Source organism: Schistocerca gregaria, chromosome X, assembly GCF_023897955.1.
Source record: "Schistocerca gregaria isolate iqSchGreg1 chromosome X, iqSchGreg1.2, whole genome shotgun sequence".
Lineage (NCBI taxonomy): Eukaryota > Metazoa > Arthropoda > Insecta > Orthoptera > Acrididae > Schistocerca > Schistocerca gregaria.
Genome location: NC_064931.1, coordinates 4,743,779 through 4,767,454, shown reverse-complemented (window position 1 = coordinate 4,767,454; position 23,676 = coordinate 4,743,779). Strand labels below are relative to the sequence as shown.

General features: G+C 26.6%; 2 long non-coding RNA genes across 2 annotated transcripts; one reads left to right on the top strand and one right to left on the bottom strand.

Moving 5' to 3' along the window:
* The first annotated feature begins 320 nt into the window (after positions 1 to 320).
* Positions 321 to 14,099, top strand: LOC126298700 (uncharacterized). Its single transcript, XR_007552651.1, has 2 exons — positions 321 to 663; positions 13,863 to 14,099. It is a non-coding gene; the product is annotated as an uncharacterized LOC126298700 (long non-coding RNA).
* LOC126298699 (uncharacterized) lies at positions 8,858 to 23,135 on the bottom strand. Its single transcript, XR_007552650.1, has 2 exons — positions 21,863 to 23,135; positions 8,858 to 8,932 (listed from the first exon to the last, which is right to left on the bottom strand). It is a non-coding gene; the product is annotated as an uncharacterized LOC126298699 (long non-coding RNA).
* Between the last annotated feature and the right edge of the window lie 541 nt (positions 23,136 to 23,676).

The following is a 23,676-nucleotide window of genomic DNA, read 5'->3' as shown; positions in this document are numbered from 1 at the left end:
TATTTGATGATCTTAAAAGAAATCATCATAAAGCCATTCTTGGCATCAAATTAATTATACCCTTGTTAATTAATAATCTTGGTCTACCTAAACGTTCATAAATAATATTAGATAAACAAAATAAACCAGAAGAACATAAACCATGACCAACCATTAGAGAAAGAGAACCTACACAACCTCATCAATTCATAGTCATCAATCCACCAATAACCATTCTTATATGAGCAACAGAAGAATATGCAATTAAAGACTTTAAATCAACCTGACGAAAACAAATAAATCTTACAATAACACCCCCAGATAAACCTAAAGACAATCAAAAATAATTAAACTTTAAACCCAAATAAGAAATAACCTTTATAACACGAAAAATACCATAACCACCTAACTTTAATAAAACACCAGCAAGAATTATTCTACCTGAAATAGGGGCCTCTACATGAGCCTTAGGAAGTCATAAATGAACCAAAAACATAGGTATGTTAACTAAAAAAGCCAAAATTATAAATACATAAAACATAAAATAATAAGAACCAAAATCAACCAATAAAGGAAAATATAAAGTATTAGAAAAATCATAAACCTTAAATAAAACTAATAATAAAGGTAATCTAGCAACCAAAGTATAAAAAATTAAATAAACACCAGCCTGCAAACGCTCAGGTTGATAACCCCAACCCAAAATTAAAAGTAAAGTAGGAACTAATCTAGCCTCAAAAAAATATAAAAAGAAAGAAGACTTAATCTAGCAAATGAACAATAAAGCATAATTATTAAAATCAAAACCATAAAAACAAAAAAATTAGAATGATATGAACTTAAATAAACTGAACCTCTAGCAGTGATTATTAAAGAACAAATCCAAAAACTAAGTAAAATTAAACTAAAAGAAAAATAATCAATACCAAAATAATATCTAATTATATTCAAATCAGCATATGAATAAACACAAATTATAAAAACAAAACCCGACAGAAACATTAAAGAATGAACCAACCATCAACAATTATTTAATAAACAAAGAGGGTCAAAAAAATAGTTATAATTAAATACTTTAACATAAAGATAAACCAAAAGAATTAAAAAAATCATTACCATGAGAACGAATTATTGAAACTAAAATAGAAAGACCTAAAGCACCCTCACAAACAGAAAAAACTAAAAAAATAACAGGAAAAAAATAATCATAATCAAACTCAATAAGAAAAACAATAACTAACATAAATAAAGAAAGAACAATATATTCTAATCTCAAAAGAACCATTAATAAATGTTTACCTTTAGAAGAAAAAACATAAACACCAGCAAAATAAATCAATAAAGAAGTAAAAATAGAGAATATAAACATTAGTTTTAATAGTTTAAAAAAACGCCGGTCTTGTAAACCGGAAATAAGTCCAACCCCCACTTTTAAAACTTCAGAGGTGGAAAAGCTTCCATCATCGGTCCCCAAAACCGGTATTTTAAATAAACTAACCCCTGAAATGATCAAAATAATAATTATATCATTATCAAATGTAATAAATATTAATTTTATTAAATTAAGACACCCAATATCAATAATGCTTTTTATTATCCTTCAAACCTTCCTAGTTGGATTAATAACAGGAACAATAATAGAAAGATATTGATTATCATATATTTTATTTTTAACATTTCTTGGTGGTATACTAGTATTATTTATTTACATTACAAGAATTGAATCAAACGAAATATTTCAGCCTAAATCAATCACTATAATTATTACATTAATAATGTGAGTATTTATCATATTAATATTAATTATTCTAGATATATCTATATTTATAGACTTTTTCAAAAACACCGAAACTATAAATATTGATAATTCAATCAATTATCAAGAAATAACAATATCTTTAGAAAAATTATATAATAGACCAACATTCATTATTACAATAATAATAATAATTCATTTATTTTTAGCACTACTAGCAGTTGTTAAAATCACCAATATTAATCAGGGACCTATTCGTAAAATAAGATAATTACTAATGAATAAACCCTTACGATTAAGACATCCTTTAATTAAAATTATTAATAACTCTTTAATTGACTTACCTGCCCCAACAAATATTTCATTTTGATGAAATTTTGGATCCCTATTAGGGTTATGTTTGGTAATTCAAATCGTAACTGGACTATTTTTAGCTATACATTATACATCAAATATTGAAATAGCATTCAGTAGTGTAGTACACATCTGCCGAGACGTAAATAATGGTTGAATTATCCGAACCTTACACGCAAATGGAGCATCTATATTTTTTATTTGTATTTACTTACATGTAGGACGGGGAATTTACTATGGATCTTATATATATATACATACCTGAATAATTGGTACAGTGATTTTATTTTTAGTTATAGCAACTGCATTTATAGGATATGTCTTACCCTGAGGCCAAATATCTTTTTGAGGTGCAACAGTAATTACTAATTTATTATCAGCAATCCCATACTTAGGAACAGATTTAGTCCAATGAGTATGAGGAGGATTCGCTGTTGATAATGCAACATTAAATCGATTCTTCACATTCCTTTTTGTATTACCATTTATTATTGCTGCTATAGCAGCAATTCATTTATTTTTTCTTCACCAAACAGGATCTAATAATCCTCTTGGACTAAATGGAGATATTGAAAAAATTCCATTCCATCCATACTTTACCTTTAAGGATTCTATTACATTTGTAATAATAACATCATTATTAATTATACTATGTTTAATTAATCCTTACCTATTAGGAGATCCAGATAACTTTGTACCTGCCAACCCATTAGCAACACCAGTTCACATTCAACCAGAATGATATTTCCTATTTGCATATGCAATTCTACGATCTATCCCTAATAAGTTAGGAGGTGTTATTGCATTATTTTTATCAATTAGAATCTTAATAATTTTACCATTTTATAATAAAACACCATTCCGAGGCATTCAATTTTACCCTATTAATCAAATTTTATTCTGAATTATAGTAGTTGTTGTATGCTTACTAACGTGAATTGGTAAACGACCTGTTGAAGAACCTTATATTATAACAGGTCAAATCTTAACAATTATTTACTTCACATATTTCTTAATTAATGTCCATGTCACAAACGCATGAGATAAATTAATTAAGGAATAAAGTTAATTAGCTTTGGAAAAGCATATGTTTTGAAAACATAAAATTAGAAGTTTAACTCTTCTATTAACTTTTCTCAAAAAATTTCACTAAACAAATGAGATAAATAAAATCTTTAAACCAACAAAGAAAATAAAAAAATTCAAAGATAAAGGTAAAAAACTTTTTCAAGCTAAGTACATTAATTTATCATAACGGAACCGTGGTAATGTTCCACGAACCCAAATAAAACCAAAAGATATAATAGCAAGCTTAATAAAAAATATAAAAGAATAAAAATCACCGCCCAAAAAAATTAAAGCCAATAACATTCTTATGAAGACAATTCAAGTATATTCAGCTAAAAAAATTAAAGTAAAACCACCCACACCATACTCAATATTAAATCCTGAAACTAACTCAGATTCCCCTTCAGCAAAATCAAAAGGAGTACGATTAGTTTCAGCTAAGCAAGAAGCAAAACAAGCTAAAGCTAAAGGAAAAGAAATAATAATAAATCAACAATAAAGCTGATAGTTTATAAAATCAAACATATTAAAACTACCAATTAAAATAATTAAAGACAATAAAATTAAAGCTAAACTAACTTCATAAGAAATTGTTTGAGCAACAGAACGAAGAGAACCTAATAATGAATAATTTGAATTAGAAGATCAACCAGCAATTATAACAGTATAAACACCTAACCTAGTACAACATAAAAAAAATAAAAATCCATAAGAAAAAGAACACATATAAGTTAAATAAGGAAAAATTACTCAAACGGCTAAAGAAATCATTAAATTAAAAACAGGGGGAAAATAATAAAGTAGATAATTAGATATAATAGGAATTGGCTGCTCCTTACAAATTAACTTAATAGCATCTCTAAATGGCTGAGGAATTCCAACAAAACCTACCTTATTTGGACCCTTTCGAATCTGAATATAACCTAAAACCTTACGCTCTAATAAAGTTAAAAAGGCAACACTAATTAAAACACAAATAAGCAATAAAAGAAAATTCAAAATAAATATAAATAAATCATAAAGTATCAATACTATTTGTAGAAAAAATCTACATAAATGAATTCTAAATTCAACACATTAATCTGTCAAAATAGTAAATAAATTAATATTAATCAATATAACAAAAAATATTTTAACCATATGGTCCTTTCGTACTAATATGGATTAACAATCTTAGGATAGAAACCGACCTGGCTCACGCCGGTCTGAACTCAGATCATGTAAGAATTTAAAGGTCGAACAGACCTAATCATTGGGCTCCTGCACCCAAAATTTTTCTTAATCCAACATCGAGGTCGCAATCTGCTTTGTCGATATGAGCTCTCAAAAACAATTACGCTGTTATCCCTAAGGTAACTTAATCTTATGATCATAAATTATGGATCAAAATAACAAACATAAATAAATGATATAATAATGAAGAGTTTATCTATTCTTCATGTCACCCCAACAAAACATCATCATTAAATATAGAAAGACAAACAAAAAACTATATAAAAGTAAAATGTCAAGCTCTATAGGGTCTTCTCGTCCTAAAGAAGAATTTAAGCCTTTTGACTCAAAAGTGAAATACAAAAATTTATTAAGAGACAGTTGATTTCTCGTCAAGCCATTCATTCCAGCCACTAATTAAGAGACTAATGATTATGCTACCTTTGCACGGTCAAAATACCGCGGCTCTTTAAAAATACGCTCAGTGAGCAGGCCAGACCTCAAAATATAAACAAGAGGACATGTTTTTGATAAACAGGCGGAAATCAATTTTGCCTAGTTCCTTATAATAAGTTCACAAGGTAAAAATTTCATACAAATAAATATACTAATTCTATCATTATTACAAAAATTTTAAAATTAAATTAATAATCTTAATAAAAAACCTAAAATATTTATAAAATCAAAATAAAAAATAATGAACTAAAACGTAATCTTAAAGATAGCTGGTTTAAAGCTTACTATTATATTTCTATAAAATAAATTATAGGTTATTAACTTCAAAGCTTATCCCTTAAAGAATAAATAAGTTAATATTTTTACTTAAAAAATTAAATAAAAACAAATAACTTTAAAAAATTAAATTTTTTCTTAAGATATCTTGGGAAACGATTAACATCTCATTTCTATAAATAATTTAATAATAATTATGATACATTAACTATAAATTATTTATAAATCAACCCAAATCGAGACAAGTAAAATAAATACTAAAATTTTGATAAACCCTGATTCAAAAGGTACAATAAATAAAATCTACTTAAAAAAATTTAAAATAATATTTCATAAAACACTTACATTACCAATAAACTATAATTTAAAAAATCAATTCTATAAAATATACTAAGACAAAAATACAATAAAATTATTTATATTAAATAATTAAATAAACAAAAAATAAATATAATAAAATAAATAATCAAGATATCCTGATTTGCACAGAAAAATTTTCAGTGTAAATGAAACACTTTACTAATAAATTATACCTTGAAACTCTTCCTAGATACACTTTCCAGTACATCTACTATGTTACGACTTATCTCATCTAAATTGAAGCTACTTTAAAATAAAATAGAATAATCAATAATGAGAGCGACGGGCGACGTGTACACATCTCAGAGCCAATATCAGTTAAATTAAATAAATTAAATTACTATCAAATCCACCTTCATTAACAGTATTTCACTATCAAATCCGTTATAAACAAAAATCTATTGTAACCCACCTCCTCTTAACTATAAGCTGCACCTTGACCTGAAATATTTTATAATTATAAATCTTGAGAATTATAACTCTAAAAAGATTCTCTGATAACGGAGATATACAAACAAATAAATTAAGTAGAGTAAATCGTGTATTATCAATCATGGGGTAGGTTCCTCTGAATGGAATGAGATACCGCCAAATTCTTTGGGTTTAAAGACCTTAACTAATAGTACCCTGGTAAATATAATTAACATTTAAAATAATAGGGTATCTAATCCTAGTTTATTATTTAAATTTCACAGATTCATAAAAAGGGCCACAAATAAATTTTAACATTTCACCTTACAAATTTATATTTCAACCCTAATAATATAAACAACTGTTTTAACCAATAATATTCACTTGTATCAATCGTATAACCGCGGCTGCTGGCACGAATTATGCCGATACTAAATCAATTGCTAAATCCAAAATCACTTGATAATTAAATCAAATTACTGCAAAAAGAACATTTTGTCTAACAAAACTTACATATAATACAAAGAAAAAGTGAATAAACAAGCAAGAATAAAACTTTTAAAAATAAAAAATAAGAAAATTTTAAATCTATTAATTCAGGAAAAAATAAAAGATTCAAATATTTAAAGAAAAAAAAAGAAAAAAACCACAAACATTAACAAAAAAAAAAGAAACGCCCCTATGTATGACCACAACAACTTCTCTATTATATATAATTAAAGATTAATATGGAACATGTATAGCAATAAATGTATTATATTCTTTCTTATTTAATCTTTCTTTTCACTAATAAATAAATAAAGATTAAATAATATTATAAATATATTTTATACAATTATGTAATTTAATATAATATGTTATTAATATGAATTCTTTTTTTTATATTAAGTTCACTTTCATATATATTAGTTAAATAATCTAATTATAGATAATTTACATAATTATATTATTATAATTAATATAATTATTTATATTAATTATAATATTTTATATTTAAATTAATAATTTTATTTATTATATCCAATTATAATAATATTAAATATTAAATTACATATTATTATATATATTATATTATAATAACCTATTTTAAGCTAAAAACATAAGTAGCTATAATCCTAGGTAAATAATTGCATTAAAATAATCAATTGATAATGGTAAGATGAACTTATATACTTTAATTTCAATTAAATGTAATATATTAATATAAATTATTTATTATATATATATATATAAAAAAAATAAAATGAGCAGGATAAATTAATCCTAATTAAACAAAATAATACATAAAATAATTTCAAAAAAAAACTTTCGATTTATATATTAAATAAATGAAGTGCCTGATTAAAGGGTTACCTTGATAGGGTAAATAAAGTAAATAAAATTACCTTCATTAAAATTACATAAGATAGAATTAAACTACCTCCTTTAGTATCATAAACTAACGTGCATCATACACCTTAATGTAAAAAGGTAAGCTAAACAAGCTAATGGGTTCATACCCCATTTATAGAGGTATCAATCCTCTCCTTTTTAATGACCAACAACTCTACAAAACTTCTCTTCCTATCAACATTAATGATAGGAACGATCCTGTCCATTTCATCAAATTCCTGATTTGGGGTTTGAATAGGACTTGAGATCAACTTACTTTCATTTATTCCACTCCTAACAAGAAATAAAAATATAATAATAAATGAATCATCAATTAAATATTTTATTGTCCAAGCAATAGCATCGACAATATTATTATTTTCAATTTTGCTGACTCAAATAAAATATCCCATGGGATGGGAAACAGAATTTATCCCATCAATAATAATTAGATCTAGACTATTATTAAACATTGGAGCTGCACCTTTCCATTTCTGATTTCCAGAAGTTATAGGAGCATCAAGATGAAATAATTGTTTAACATTAATAACATGACAAAAAATCGCCCCAATAATGGTCTTATCTTATTGTATTCAATTAAGAACTTTTATTTGAACAATTATTATCTTTAGAATTATTATTGGGACAATAGGAGGTTTAAATCAAACATCCTTACGACAACTTTTAGCATATTCATCAATCAGACATCTAGGTTGAATAATTAGATCATTAACAGTCAGAGAAAACATCTGAGAACTATACTTCATTATTTACTCACTATTAAGATTAATTATAGTTTTATTATTTAAGCAAATAAATTTATTTTTCATAAATCAAATTTATTCAGCCAGAAATATAAAAACCGAAATTAAATTCATAATATTCTTATCTTTATTATCTTTAGGTGGACTACCACCATTCCTTGGAATCTTACCAAAATGAATTGTAATACAATCATTAATAGAAAACAATATAACAACTATTATAACTATTATAGTTGTATTTACTACAATTACACTCTACTACTATATACGTATTAGATTCTCAGCTCTAATTATATCATACACAGAAAATTCGTGATCTATAAAGATAAAGTCCCAAAAATCAAGAATCATTCTTCCTATAACAGTAATAATTTCAACAATAGGATTGATTTCAACATCAACCTTAATTTCATTATACTAAGGACAAAAGTTAATCAAACTAATAACCTTCAAAGTTATAATTAAAAGAATAATCTTTTAGGCCTTAGTAAAATTTTACACCTCTAGAATTGCAGTCTAGAATCATAATTGAATATAAGACCTAAATATGATAAGAGAGAAAACATCTCATAAGTAGATTTACAGTCTACCACCTAAAATTCAGCCATCTTACCGCAAAAATTATTATTCTCAACAAACCATAAGGACATTGGTACTTTATACTTCATATTTGGAGCATGAGCAGGAATAGTAGGAACATCAATAAGAATACTTATTCGTGCTGTACTTGGCCAACTCGGATCTCTAATTGGGGATGACCAGATTTATAATGTTATTATTACAGCTCACGCATTCGTAATAATTTTCTTTATAGTAATACCTATTATAATTGGTGGATTTGGTAATTGACTTGTTCCACTAATAATTGGAGCACCAGATATAGCATTTCCACGAATAAATAATATAAGTTTTTGATTACTACCACCTTCACTAACCCTTCTTCTTACATCTTCCATAGTAGATAATGGTGCTGGTACAGGATGAACAGTTTACCGTCCTCTAGCAGGAGCTATTGCACACGGGGGTGCATCTGTAGATCTAGCTATTTTTTCACTGCACTTAGCAGGTGTATCATCTATTCTTGGTGCAGTGAATTTCATTACAACAGCAATTAATATACGATCATAAAGTATAACTTTAGATCAAACACCTTTATTTGTATGATCTGTAGCTATTACAGCATTACTTCTCCTTCTTTCACTTCCAGTTTTAGCAGGTGCTATTACTATATTATTAACAGATCGAAATTTAAATACATCATTCTTTGACCTCGACGATACTCTGACTACCCAGACGCATATACATCATGAAACGTAGTATCAAGAATTGGGTCTACAATTTCTATTGTAGGAATCATTATATTCATTGTAATTATATGAGAAAGAATGATTACAAACCGAGCAATTATATTTAGAGCTAACATAAGAAGATCAACAGAATGACTACAAAATAACCCTCCTGCAGAACATAGTTACTCAGAATTACCATTAATCTCTAGATTCTAATATGGCAGATTAGTGCAGTAGATTTAAGCTCTACAAATAAAGGTTTGACCTTTTATTAGAAAATATTTATTAATGGCAACATGATCAAATTTATCTCTTCAAGATGGAGCTTCACCATTAATGGAGCAATTATCATTCTTTCATGATCATACTATGGTCGTATTATTATTAATTACAGTAATTGTAGGTTATGCCCTAAGTTATATATTATATATTGCCTATACTAACCGTAATATACTTCATGGACATTTAATTGAAACAATCTGAACAGCTTTACCAGCAATTACATTAATTTTTATTGCCCTTCCATCATTACGACTATTATATTTACTTGATGATTCAGTAGATGCAATAATTACAATTAAAACCACTGGACGACAATGATATTGAAGATATGAATATTCAGACTTCATAGACGTAGAATTTGACACTTATATAACACCAGAACAAGACCTAGAAAATGATGGATTCCGACTACTAGATGTAGATAACCGAACAATCCTACCAATAAATACAGAAGTACGAGTATTAACAAGAGCATCAGATGTTCTACACTCATGAGCAGTTCCTGCATTAGGGGTTAAAATTGATGCAACGCCAGGTCGGTTAAATCAAGGAACATTCACAATAAATCGACCTGGATTATTCTTTGGACAATGCTCAGAAATCTGTGGAGCAAACCACAGATTTATACCAATTGTAATTGAAGGAACTTCAGTAAATTTATTTATTAAGTGATTATCTAAGATAATTTAAGGAGTTAGTTAAAATAAATAACATTAGAGTGTCAATCTAAAGTAACTAAAAAAAATTAGTACACCTTGAAATTCATCAGATGACTGAAAGTAAGTAATGGTCTCTTAAACCAAATAATAGTAAATTAACGACTACTTCTGATGGGGAAATTATATCCAAATCCCTCAAATATCCCCTCTTATATGATTCTCACTATTCATTATATTTTCAGCTACATTAATCTTGTTTAATCAAATAAACTTCTTCTCATTTAAACCTAACCTTATTAAAAGAGCAGAAAAAGGAACAATTGAAATAAAAAACTTAAATTGAAAATGATAACAAATCTATTCTCAACATTTGACCCATCAACTAACATCTTTAATTTATCATTAAATTGAACTAGAACATTTCTAGGACTATTATTAATCCCATAACTATTTTGACTTACACCATCACGAATTAACATTATCTGAAATAAACTAAATTTAACCTTACATAATGAATTTAAAACACTTCTTGGACCAAAATCATTTAATGGAACAACATTCATTTTCATCTCAATTTTTATTATAATATTATTTAACAATTTCATAGGATTATTCCCTTATATTTTTACTAGAACAAGACATTTAGCATTAACATTTGCAATTGCCCTACCTATATGGCTAAGATTTATATTATTTGGATGAATTAACCATACTAATCATATATTTACACACCTTGTACCACAAGGTACACCGCCTGCATTAATATCATTTATAGTACTAATTGAAACAATTAGTAATGTTATTCGACCAGGTACATTAGCAGTACGGTTGGCAGCAAATATAATTGCAGGACACTTATTATTAACCTTATTAGGAAACACAGGACCATCTATAGCAATAAACTTAATCTCATTACTAATTATTGGACAAACACTTCTATTAATTCTAGAATCAGCAGTAGCAATAATTCAAGCCTATGTTTTCTCAATTCTAAGAACTCTATATTCTAGAGAAGTATATTAAACCTATGTTAACAACTCACTCAAACCACCCATTCCACATAGTAGACTATAGACCTTGACCATTAACAGGAGCAATTGGAGCAATAGTCCTAGTATCAGGACTAGCAAAATGATTCCACCTATTTAATATTAACTTATTCATAATTGGATTTGGAATTACCCTACTAACTATAATTCAATGATGACGAGATGTAGTACGAGAAGGAACATATCAAGGATTACATACAGGATTTGTATCAATTGGATTACGATGAGGAATAATTTTATTTATGGCATCAGAGGTATTATTTTTCGTTTCTTTTTTTTTGAGCATTCTTTAGAAGAAGATTAGCACCAACAATTGAACTAGGAATACTATGACCTCCAATAGGAATTCAACCCTTTAACCCTATACAAATTCCATTACTTAATACAGCTATTCTTTTAGCATCAGGAGTAACAGTAACATGAGCACATCATAGTTTAATGGAATCTAATCATACTCAAGCACTACAAGGATTATTCTTCACAGTGTTATTAGGACTATACTTTACAATACTTCAAGCATATGAATATTGAGAAGCACCTTTTACCATTGCAGATGCAGTTTATGGATCAACATTCTTTGTTGCAACAGGATTCCATGGTTTACACGTAATTATTGGAACAATCTTTTTATCAACATGTCTACTTCGACACTCAATAAATCAATTTTCACCAAGACATCACTTTGGATTTGAAGCAGCAGCATGATACTGACACTTCGTAGACGTAGTATGATTATTCTTATATATCTCTATTTATTGATGAGGTAGATAATTGTTTTTCTAGTATAAATAGTACATTTGACTTCCAATCAGAAAGCTTGATATAAATCAAGAAAAACAATTCTAATTCTATCAACAAGAGTTTTCATTAGATTTATTATTCCAATAATTGTTATAATCCTAGCAACAACACTATCAAAAAAATTAATTAATGATCGAGAAAAAAGATCACCATTTGAATGAAGAGAAAGGAATCTGAGCTCTCTTAGTTATAGCTGCTAAAACAATTAATATAGTAATGAGCTTTATTTCAAAAGAATTAGAAATAAAATCATAATAATAAATATAAATTCAACCACCAAAATTTAACATTCATGCAATAGAAATTAAAATAGCAACATCACCAATACGATTAGAAAGTGCAGTTAATATACCAGCACTATAAGATTTTACATTTTGATAATAAATAACTAAACAATAAGAAACTAAACCTAAACCATCTCAACCTAATAAAATTCTAATTAAATTAGGACTAATAATTAAAAAACCTATAGAAAGAATAAATATTAAAACAATAATAATAAAACGATTTATATTCTTTTCACCAGATATATAATCCTCTCTATAATAAATAACCAAAGAAGAAATATATATAACAAAAGATATAAAAATAAGAGATATTCAATCCAAAATTAAAGTTATAACAACTATAGAACCATTTAAATTGAAAAGCTCTCACTCAACAAAAACTCTATAATCAATTATTAAATAATAAATACGTAAAATAAAAATTATAGTTCTCGAAATAAACAAAGAAAAAAAACTCAAAGAACAAATAGAAAATAAATTCACGGCCTAAGATGAAAAACTTCATGTCATTGATTCCACAAAACAATATTTTTAATTAAAATACTTAAGCAAACTAAACAAAGAAATATTCACCCTTTAAACAGAGAATATTTAAAGGCAATCAATGTAAAAGTAAAAGATGATATTCACGAAAATAACCAAGAGAACAAGTATAAACACCAGAATAATAATTCCCATGCTGAGAATAAGAATATATATACAAAGTATAAACAGCTCTAAAAAAAGATAAAAAAATCAAAGCAAAGAATCTAAAAGAAGATCAAGATATAATTCTATTTAATAATCTAATTTCACCTACCAAATTTAAAGAAGGAGGAGCAGCCATATTTGATGTTCTTAAAAGAAATCATCATAAAGCCATTCTTGGCATCAAATTAATTATACCCTTGCTAATTAATAATCTTCGTCTACCTAAACGTTCATAAATAATATTAGATAAACAAAATAAACCAGAAGAACATAAACCATGACCAACCATTAGAGAAAGAGAACCTACACAACCTCATCAATTCATAGTCATCAATCCACCAATAACCATTCTTATATGAGCAACAGAAGAATATGCAATTAAAGACTTTAAATCAACCTGACGAAAACAAATAAATCTTACAATAACACCCCCAGATAAACCTAAAGACAATCAAAAATAATTAAACTTTAAACCCAAATAAGAAATAACCTTTATAACACGAAAAATACCATAACCACCTAACTTTAATAAAACACCAGCAAGAATTATTCTACCTGAAATAGGGGCCTCTACATGAGCCTTAGGAAGTCATAAATGAACCAAAAACATAGGTATCTTAACTAAAAAAGCCAAAATTATAAATACATAAAACATAAAATAATAAGAACCAAAATCAACCAATAAAGGAAAATATAAAGTATTAGAAAAATCATAAACCTTAAATAAAACTAATAATAAAGGTAATCTAGCAACCAAAGTATAAAAAATTAAATAAACACCAGCCTGCAAATGCTCAGGTTGATAACCCCAACCCAAAATTAAAAGTAAAGTAGGAACTAATCTAGCCTCAAAAAAAATATAAAAAGAAAGAAGACTTAATCTAGCAAATGAACAATAAAGCATAATTATTAAAATCAAAACCATAAAAACAAAAAAAATTAGAATGATATGAACTTAAATAAACTGAACCTCTAGCAGTGATTATTAAAGAACAAATCCAAAAACTAAGTAAAATTAAACTAAAAGAAAAATAATCAATACCAAAATAATATCTAATTATATTCAAATCAGCATATGAATAAACACAAATTATAAAAACAAAACCCGACAGAAACATTAAAGAATGAACCAACCATCAACAATTATTTAATAAACAAAGAGGGATCAAAAAAATAGTTATAAATAAATACTTTAACATAAAGATAAATCATTACCATGAGAACGAATTATTGAAACTAAAATAGAAAGACCTAAAGCACCCTCACAAACAGAAAAAACTAAAAAAATAACAGGAAAAAAATAATCATAATCAAACTCAATAAGAAAAACAATAACTAACATAAATAAAGAAAGAACAATATATTCTAATCTCAAAAGAACCATTAATAAATGTTTACGTTTAGAAGAAAAAACATAAACACCATCAAAATAAATCAATAAAGAAGTAAAAATAGAGAATATAAACATTAGTTTTAATAGTTTAAAAAAAACGCCGGTCTTGTAAACCGGAAATAAGTCCAGCCCCCACTTTTAAAACTTCAGAGGTGGAAAAGCTTCCATCATCGGTCCCCAAAACCGGTATTTTAAATAAACTAACCCCTGAAATGATCAAAATAATAATTATATCATTATCAAATGTAATAAATATTAATTTTATTAAATTAAGACACCCAATATCAATAATGCTTTTTATTATCCTTCAAACCTTCCTAGTTGGATTAATAACAGGAACAATAATAGAAAGATATTGATTATCATATATTTTATTTTTAACATTTCTTGGTGGTATACTAGTATTATTTATTTACATCACAAGAATTGCATCAAACGAAATATTTCAGCCTAAATCAATCACTATAATTATTACATTAATAATGTGAGTATTTATCATATTAATATTAATTATTCTAGATATATCTATATTTATAGACTTTTTCAAAAACACCGAAACTATAAATATTGATAATTCAATCAATTATCAAGAAATAACAATATCTTTAGAAAAATTATATAATAGACCAACATTCATTATTACAATAATAATAATAATTTATTTATTTTTAGCACTACTAGCAGTTGTTAAAATCACCAATATTAATCAGGGACCTATTCGTAAAATAAGATAATTACTAATGAATAAACCCTTACGATTAAGACATCCTTTAATTAAAATTATTAATAACTCTTTAATTGACTTACCTGCCCCAACAAATATTTCATTTTGATGAAATTTTGGATCCCTATTAGGGTTATGTTTGGTAATTCAAATCGTAACTGGACTATTTTTAGCTATACATTATACATCAAATATTGAAATAGCATTCAGTAGTGTAGTACACATCTGCCGAGACGTAAATAATGGTTGAATTATCCGAACCTTACACGCTTATGGAGCATCTATATTTTTTATTTGTATTTACTTACATGTAGGACGGGGAATTTACTATGGATCTTATATATATATACATACCTGAATAATTGGTACAGTGATTTTATTTTTAGTTATAGCAACTGCATTTATAGGATATGTCTTACCCTGAGGCCAAATATCTTTTTGAGGTGCAACAGTAATTACTAATTTATTATCAGCAATCCCATACTTAGGAACAGATTTAGTCCAATGAGTATGAGGAGGATTCGCTGTTGATAATGCAACATTAAATCGATTCTTCACATTCCATTTTGTATTACCATTTATTATTGCTGCTATAGCAGCAATTCATTTATTTTTTCTTCACCAAACAGGATCTAATAATCCTCTTGGACTAAATGGAGATATCGAAAAAATTCCATTCCATCCATACTTTACCTTTAAGGATTCTATTACATTTGTAATAATAACATCATTATTAATTATACTATGTTTAATTAATCCTTACCTATTAGGAGATCCAGATAACTTTGTACCTGCCAACCCATTAGTAACACCAGTTCACATTCAACCAGAATGATATTTCCTATTTGCATATGCAATTCTACGATCTATCCCTAATAAGTTAGGAGGTGTTATTGCATTATTTTTATCAATTAGAATCTTAATAATTTTACCATTTTATAATAAAACACCATTCCGAGGCATTCAATTTTACCCTATTAATCAAATTTTATTCTGAATTATAGTAGTTGTTGTATGCTTACTAATGTGAATTGGTAAACGACCTGTTGAAGAACCTTATATTATAACAGGTCAAATCTTAACAATTATTTACTTCACATATTTCTTAATTAATGTCCATGTCGCAAACGCATGAGTTAAATTAATTAAGGAATAAAGTTAATTAGCTTAGGAAAAGCATATGTTTTGAAAACATAAAATTAGAAGTTTAACTCTTCTATTAACTTTTCTCAAAAAATTTCACTAAACAAATGAAATAAATAAAATCTTTAAACCAACAAAGAAAATAAAAAAATTCAAAGATAAAGGTAAAAAACTTTTTCAAGCTAAGTACATTAATTTATCATAACGGAACCGTGATAATGTTCCACGAACCCAAATAAAACCAAAAGATATAATAGCAAGCTTAATAAAAAATATAAAAGAATAAAAATCACCGCCCAAAAAAATTAAAGCCAATAACATTCTTATGAAGACAATTCTAGTATATTCAGCTAAAAAAATTAAAGTAAAACCACCCGCACCATACTCAATATTAAATCCTGAAACTAACTCAGATTCCCCTTCAGCAAAATCAAAAGGAGTACGATTAGTTTCAGCTAAGCAAGAAGCAAAACAAGCTAAAGCTAAAGGAAAAGAAATAATAATAAATCAACAATAAAGCTGATAGTTTATAAAATCAAACATATTAAAACTACCAATTAAAATAATTAAAGACAATAAAATTAAAGCTAAACTAACTTCATAAGAAATTGTTTGAGCAACAGAACGAAGAGAACCTAATAATGAATAATTTGAATTAGAAGATCAACCAGCAATTATAACAGTATAAACACCTAATCTAGTACAACATAAAAAAAATAAAAATCCATAAGAAAAAGAACACATATAAGTTAAATAAGGAAAAATTACTCAAACGGCTAAAGAAATCATTAAATTAAAAACAGGGGAAAAATAATAAAGTAGGTAATTAGATATAATAGGAATTGGCTGCTCCTTACAAATTAACTTAATAGCATCTCTAAATGGCTGAGGAATTCCAACATTACCTACCTTATTTGGATCCTTTCGAATCTGAATATAACCTAAAACCTTACACTCTAATAAAGTTAAAAAGGCAACACTAATTAAAACACAAATAAGCAATAAAAGAAAATTCAAAATAAATATAAATAAATCATAAAGTATCAATACTATTTGTAGAAAAAATCTACATAAATGAATTCTAAATTCAACACATTAATCTGTCAAAATAGTAAATAAATTAATATTAATCAATATAACAAAAAATATTTTAACCATATGGTCCTTTCGTACTAATATGGATTAACAATCTTAGGATAGAAACTGACCTGGCTCACGCCGGTCTGAACTCAGATCATGTAAGAATTTAAAGGTCGAAGAGACCTAATCATTGGGCTCCTGCACCCAAAATTTTTCTTAATCCAACATCGAGGTCGCAATCTGCTTTGTCGATATGAGCTCTCAAAAACAATTACGCTGTTATCCCTAAGGTAACTTAATCTGATGATCATAAATTATGGATCAAAATAACAAACATAAATAAATGATATAATAATGAAGAGTTTATCTATTCTTCATGTCACCCCAACAAAACATCATCATTAAATATAGAAAGACAAACAAAAAACTATATAAAAGTAAAATGTCAAGCTCTATAGGGTCTTCTCGTCCTAAAGAAGAATTTAAGCCTTTTGACTCAAAAGTGAAATTCAAAAATTTATTAAGAGACAGTTGATTTCTCGTCAAGCCATTCATTCCAGCCACTAATTAAGAGACTAATGATTATGCTACCTTTGCACGGTCAAAACGTAATCTTAAAGATAGCTGGTTTAAAGCTTACTATTATATTTCTATAAAATAAATTATAGGTTATTAACTTCAAAGCTTATCCCTTAAAGAATAAATAAGTTAATATTTTTACTTAAAAAATTAAATAAAAACAAATAACTTTAAAAAATTAAATTTTTTCTTAAGAAACTAGATATCATGGGAAACGATTAACATCTCATTTCTATAAATAATTTAATAATAATTATGATACATTAACTGTAAATTATTTATAAATCAACCCAAATCAAGACAAGTAAAATAAATACTAAAATTTTGATAAACCCTGATACAAAAGGTACAATAAATAAAATCTACTTAAAAAAATTTAAAATAATATTTCATAAAACACTTACATTACCAATAAACTATAATTTAAAAAATCAATTCTATAAAATATACTAAGACAAAAATACAATAAAATTATTTATATTAAATAATTAAATAAACAAAAAATAAATATAATAAAATAAATAATCAAGATATCCTGATTTGCACACAAAAATTTTCAGTGTAAATGAAACACTTTACTAATAAGTTATATCTTGAAACTCTTCCTAGATACACTTTCCAGTACATCTACTATGTTACGACTTATCTCATCTAAATTAAAGCTACTTTAAAATAAAATAGAATAATCAATAATGAGAGCGACGGGCGATGTGTACACATCTCAGAGCCAATATCAGTTAAATTAAATAAATTAAATTACTATCAAATCCACCTTCATTAACAGTATTTCACTATCAAATCCGTTATAAACAAAAATCTATTGTAACCCACCTCCTCTTAACTATAAGCTGCACCTTGACCTGAAATATTTTATAATTATAAATCTTGAGAATTATAACTCTAAAAAGATTCTCTGATAACGGAGATATACAAACAAATAAATTAAGTAGAGTAAATCGTGTATTATCAATCATGGGGTAGGTTCCTCTGAATGGAATGAGATACCGCCAAATTCTTTGGGTTTAAAGACCTTAACTAATAGTACCCTGGTAAATATAATTAACATTTAAAATAATAGGGTATCTAATCCTAGTTTATTATTTAAATTTCATAGATTCATAAAAAGGGCCACAAATAAATTTTAACATTTCACCTTACAAATTTATATTTCAACCCTAATAATATAAACAACTGTTTTAACCAATAATATTCACTTGTATCAATCGTATAACCGCGGCTGCTGGCACGAATTATGCCGATACTAAATCAATTGCTAAATCCAAAATCACTTGATAATTAAATCAAATTACTGCAAAAAGAACATTTAGTCTAACAAAACTTACATATAATACAAAGAAAAAGTGAATAAACAAGCAAGAATAAAACTTTTAAAAATAAAAAATAAGAAAATTTTAAATCTATTAATTCAGGAAAAAATAAAAGATTCAAATGTTTAAAGAAAAAAAAAGAAAAAACCACAAACATTAACAAAAAAAAAGAAACGCCCCTATGTATGACCACAACAACTTCTCTATTATATATAATTAAAGATTAATATGGAACAACTATAGCAATAAATGTATTATATTCTTTCTTATTTAATCTTTCTTTTCACTAATAAATAAAGAAAGATTAAACAATATAATAAATATATTTTATATAAGTATGTAATTTAATATAATATGTTATTAATATGAATTCTTTTTTTTATATTAAGTTAACTTTCATATATATTAGTTAAATAATCTAATTATAGATAATTTACATAATTATATTATTATAATTAATATAATTATTTATATTAATTATAATATTTTATATTTAAATTAATAATTTTATTTATTATATCCAATTATAATAATATTAAATTACATATTATTATATATATTATATTATAATAACCTATTTTAAGCTAAAAACATAAGTAGCTATAATCCTAGGTAAATAATTGCATTAAAATAATCAATTGATAATGGTAAGATGAACTTATAATACTTTATTTTCAATTAAATGTAATATATTAATATAAATTATTTATTATATATATATATATATTAAAAAAATGAGCAGGATAAATTAATCCTAATTAAACAAAATAATACATAAAAGAATTTCAAAAAAAAACTTTCGATTTATATATTAAATAAATGAAGTGCCTGATTAAAGGGTTACCTTGATAGGGTAAATAAAGTAAATAAAATTACCTTCATTAAAATTACATAAGATAGAATTAAACTACCTCCTTTAGTATCAAAAACTAACGTGCATCATACACCTTAATGTAAAAAGGTAAGCTAAACAAGCTAATGGGTTCATACCCCATTTATAGAGGTATCAATCCTCTCCTTTTTAATGACCAACAACTCTACAAAACTTCTCTTCCTATCAACATTAATGATAGGAACGATCCTGTCCATGTCATCAAATTCCTGATTTGGGGTTTGAATAGGACTTGAGATCAACTTACTTTCATTTATTCCGCTCCTAACAAGAAATAAAAATATAATAATAAATGAATCATCAATTAAATATTTTATTGTCCAAGCAATAGCATCGACAATATTATTATTTTCAATTTTGCTAATTCAAATAAAATATCCCATGGGATGGGAAACAGAATTTATCCCATCAATAATAATTAGATCTAGACTATTATTAAAGATTGGAGCTGCACCTTTCCATTTCTGATTTCCAGAAGTTATAGGAGCATCAAGATGAAATAATTGTTTAACATTAATAACATGACAAAAAATCGCCCCAATAATGGTCTTATCTTATTGTATTCAATTAAGAACTTTTATTTGAACAATTATTATCTTAAGAATTATTATTGGGGCAATAGGAGGTTTAAATCAAACATCCTTACGACAACTTTTAGCATATTCATCAATCAGACATCTAGGTTGAATAATTAGATCATTAACAGTCAGAGAAAACATCTGAGAACTATACTTCATTATTTACTCACTATTAAGATTAATTATAGTTTTATTATTTAAGCAAATAAATTTATTTTTCATAAATCAAATTTATTCAGCCAGAAATATAAAAACCGAAATTAAATTCATAATATTCTTATCTTTATTATCTTTAGGTGGACTACCACCATTCCTTGGATTCTTACCAAAATGAATTGTAATACAATCATTAATAGAAAACAATATAACAACTATTATAACTATTATAGTTGTATTAACTACAATTACACTCTACTACTATATACGTATTAGATTCTCAGCTCTAATTATATCATACACAGAAAATTCGTGATCTATAAAGATAAAGTCCCAAAAATCAAGAAACATTCTTCCTATAACAGTAATAATTTCAACAATAGGATTGATTTCAACGTCAACCTTAATTTCATTATACTAAGGACTTAAGTTAATCAAACTAATAACCTTCAAAGTTATAATTAAAAGAATAATCTTTTAGGCCTTAGTAAAATTTTACACCTCTAGAATTGCAGTCTAGAATCATAATTGAATATAAGACCTAAATATGATAAGAGAGAAAACATCTCATAAGTAGATTTACAGTCTACCACCTAAAATTCAGCCATCTTACCGCAAAAATGATTATTCTCAACAAACCATAAGGACATTGGTACTTTATACTTCATATTTGGAGCATGAGCAGGAATAGTAGGAACATCAATAAGAATACTTATTCGTGCTGAACTTGGCCAACCCGGATCTCTAATTGGGGATGACCAGATTTATAATGTTATTATTACAGCTCACGCATTCGTAATAATTTTCTTTATAGTAATACCTATTATAATTGGTGGATTTGGTAATTGACTTGTTCCACTAATAATTGGTGCACCAGATATAGCATTTCCACGAATAAATAATATAAGTTTTAGATTACTACCACCTTCACTAACCCTTCTTCTTACATCTTCTATAGTAGATATTGGTGCTGGTACAGGATGAACAGTTTACCCTCCTCTAGCAGGAGCTATTGCACACGGGGGTGCATCTGTAGATCTAGCTATTTTTTCACTGCACTTAGCAGGTGTATCATCTATTCTTGGTGCAGTGAATTTCATTACAACAGCAATTAATATACCTTCAGAAAGTATAACTTTAGATCAAACACCTTTATTTGTATGATCTGTAGCTATTACAGCATTACTTCTCCTTCTTTCACTTCCAGTTTTAGCAGGAGCTATTACTATATTATTAACAGATCGAAATTTAAATTCATCATTCTTTGACCCTGCAGGAGGGGGTGACCCAATTCTATATCAACATCTATTTTGATTCTTTGGACACCCAGAAGTTTATATTTTAATTCTACCGGGGTTCGGAATTATTTCACATATTGTATGTCAAGAAAGAGGAAAAATTGAATCATTTGGAACATTAGGTATAATTTATGCTATACTATCAATTGGACTAATATGATTTATTGTATGAGCACATCATATATTTACAGTAGGAATGGATGTTGACACACGAGCATATTTTACATCAGCAACAATAATTATTGCTGTACCTACAGGAATTAAGGTATTTAGATGATTAGCTACATTATATGGAACTAAATTCAAGTTCAATCCACCATTATTATGAGCTCTAGGATTTATTTTCCTATTTACAATTGGTGGATTAACAGGATTAGTATTAGCAAATTCATCACTTGATATTGTATTACATGATACATATTATGTAGTAGCCCACTTTCATTATGTATTATCTATAGGAGCAGTATTTGCAATTATAGGAGGTGTCATTCAATGATATCCACTATTTACAGGATTAACTATAAATAATACATGATTAAAAATCCAATTTACAATTATATTCATTGGAGTAAATTTAACATTCTTTCCTCAACACTTCCTAGGATTAGCAGGAATACCTCGACGATACTCTGACTACCCAGACGCATATACATCATGAAACGTAGTATCAAGAATTGGGTCTACAATTTCTATTGTAGGAATCATTATATTCATTGTAATTCTATGAGAAAGAATGATTACAAACCGAGCAATTATATTTAGAGCTAACATAAGAAGATCAACAGAATGACTACAAAATAACCCTCCTGCAGAACATAGTTACTCAGAATTACCATTAATGTCTAGATTCTAATATGGCAGATTAGTGCAGTAGATTTAAGCTCTACAAATAAAGGTTTGACCTTTTATTAGAAAATATTTATTAATGGCAACATGATCAAATTTATCTCTTCAAGATGGAGCTTCACCATTAATGGAGCAATTATCATTCTTTCATGATCATACTATGGTCGTATTATTATTAATTACAGTAATTGTAGGTTATGCCCTAAGTTATATATTATTTATTGCCTATACTAACCGTAATATACTTCATGGACATTTAATTGAAACAATCTGAACAGCTTTACCAGCAATTACATTAATTTTTATTGCCCTTCCATCATTACGACTATTATATTTACTTGATGATTCAGTAGATGCAATAATTACAATTAAAACCATTGGACGACAATGATATTGAAGATATGAATATTCAGACTTCATAGACGTAGAATTTGACACTTATATAACACCAGAACAAGACCTAGAAAATGATGGATTCCGACTACTAGATGTAGATAACCGAACAATCCTACCAATAAATACAGAAGTACGAGTATTAACAAGAGCATCAGATGTTCTTCACTCATGAGCAGTTCCTGCATTAGGGGTTAAAATT